Raw genomic sequence first — 2,436 nt, forward strand, 5'->3', positions numbered from 1 at the left:
CTAATCTGAAAAATTACACCCGCTCCCAGCGAAATCGCGGTAAAATTATTATTATAATTATTTCAGGTTATTAAGGAGTGAAAGCTTGGCACCTCTAAGAGCCCTGATGATAAGGACGATTAGTTGAATAGAATATTCCGGTCATAATCGTTGTAACTCCCTTATAAGGTCTCTATACCTCTCTTTCTTTTTATTCTCCTTGGCTATGATGTTTTTGTCAACGGGTGCCGAAAATTCGATAACGAACATGGTTCGCTTCTCGAAATCAAGAAGAATCATGTCAGGCCTCGAGTGTGCAACATAAGCAATCGTAGAGAATATAAAGTTCCAGTATATGCGGCACTTCCCATTCTTGACAATTTACTCGATTTCCCTAGGAGCATTTAGAGGAGCGATATTAAGTTTAATGCCGTAATAGTAACAGAGATTGTAATAAAGCACTCTTAGTGCCGCATTGTGCCTTTGGATGTAGGTCGTTCCCTCATGAATTGGACAACTAGATAGTATGTGAGCTAAATGCTGGGGGTGTGCATGGCATGCCCTGCAGCTATCATCGGGAATGTCTTGGCTCCAAATGTGGCGAAGGTATATTAAGGTGGAAGTGACGCCGTCTTGGAATGCCAAAATGAAACCCTCCGTACCAGAATTCAATCCGGAAGATTTAAGGAAAGCAAAAGTTAGCTCACACGACATTGACTGATTTCCTCCTTTTCACACTTCTTCGTGCTTCCTGATCATTTTATAAAGAGGGTCTCTTCCATTTGCGACTCTATGCGCTGTACCAAGAATAAGCATGTTGCGAAGACATTCCACTCCAAATGAATAGAGAACTTCCGGGACGGCAAGCATGTTTGTTGCAGATACTTTGTTCCTCGTTGACAGCGCGGAAAACTAAATCTGCCGGACGAGACGTTAGTATCTGCTTCGGAGAGTATCTTTTATAGACGTCACATCCTGAATGCGGCTCTGCGGCACACCCCAGGTATGTATAAGTCTCCCCAGCGCAAAGGTGTCGTATAGCGCTTCTATGGACGAGCTCAGGGTCTTCAGGGATGCCATTAAGTTTTCCTCGCTTCAAATAAATCTTGGCTCATTTTTCTAACCCAAATTCCATTCCAACTTCCTTAGTATATCGTTCGATAATCCCTAGAGCTAGATGTAGTTGCTCTTTGTTTTTATCATAGATCTTAAGATCGTCCATGTAAAATACATGAGTGACCTTGAATCGAAAGCTTTCCGATAATCAATCGAGGCCATCGATAGGTCACGCTGGTAAAATGCTGCATCTTTGCAGACACATCTATTGATGAGTAGGTTCTCCCGACATCCCGCTACGCCTTTCTTTGAGCCTCGTTATTCATACATTTCTTGCAACACATGTTCAATTGCCCGAACAATCCTATCATTTAGGATAGCTGCGAATATCTTATACAGTGTGTTCAGACAAGTGATTGGCCTGTAATTCTTCAGGTCAGCTAAGTTGCCTATTTTCGGCAGGAGTATTGTGCACCCTTCCACTAACCACTCCGGAATTGGTTCTTCCGACTTTAAATATGAGGTGAAAATACGGGCAAAATGCTGATGGGTTGAAGGAAACTTCTTCCACCAGAAGGTTTTGATCCAAACTGGTCCCGGAGCGGAATAGTTCTTCATCCCTCTCAATTCTTTTTTCACCTCTTCTGTAGTGATGGGTAGGCATTCTTCAACAAGTGTTATGAGGGCATCACACAGAATCTTGAAGCTATTTATATTTTCTGAGTCTTCGTCCAGTCTATGCTGCACTTCGTAGACTTCTCTCCAAAATACTTCGACCTCTGGTTTGGGCGGGTGGTCGACAGTAACTGGAGGGTCTTGGAAGTGTCGAGATAGGTTAGGGAGAAACTGTTGATTTTCTCCTAACCACCTCTCTCTCCGCTCTAGGCTTCTCTTAGCGTCAGATAGTATCCGTATTCTATCAACAATATGCTGCCTGATGGTCAGCAGCTTTGACTTGTTAAATATGTGATTACGCGTCCGGAGTTCGCGCGCGTACTTTCGAACCTTGTCGGTAAAATTCCTGCCAGATGTGATGGACTCAATCACACACTGAATTCGGGATGCGTACTGTCTCTCCGGGTGTTTCTCGCACCACAGAGCATGCAGCCGTACGATGTAACCCCGTTCAGGGGTCACAATCGCATCGTAGCACTCTAGCAAGTCGTGATTCAGTCGCTCCGTCCACCTAAAGGTCCCGAGATTCCGCCGATCCATTGCATTGAATCCATCTTCATTGGCTCCCCCAACTCTAGAGTGTTCGGCATTGTTGGCCGACCCATTGTCCGGAGCCTTGCGCGTTCTGTTTTTTTGAACCGCACTTACTACAACTATATTTGGTGTTGCTATTGTTGTTCCTACGAGAAGCTAGGGAAAGGGGTATCCCAGAGTCACCGTTCTAGA

At 44.5% G+C, this 2,436-nt stretch overlaps 1 protein-coding gene across 10 annotated transcripts in view; it reads left to right on the forward strand.

Moving 5' to 3' along the window:
- LOC117181592 (protein lap4) overlaps nucleotides 1–2,436 on the forward strand; it is a 485,727-nt gene that overhangs the window by 118,316 nt on the left and 364,975 nt on the right. The window lies entirely within an intron of this gene.

This window comes from Belonocnema kinseyi, chromosome 10 (genome assembly GCF_010883055.1).
Source record: "Belonocnema kinseyi isolate 2016_QV_RU_SX_M_011 chromosome 10, B_treatae_v1, whole genome shotgun sequence".
In the NCBI taxonomy this organism is placed as follows: domain Eukaryota; kingdom Metazoa; phylum Arthropoda; class Insecta; order Hymenoptera; family Cynipidae; genus Belonocnema; species Belonocnema kinseyi.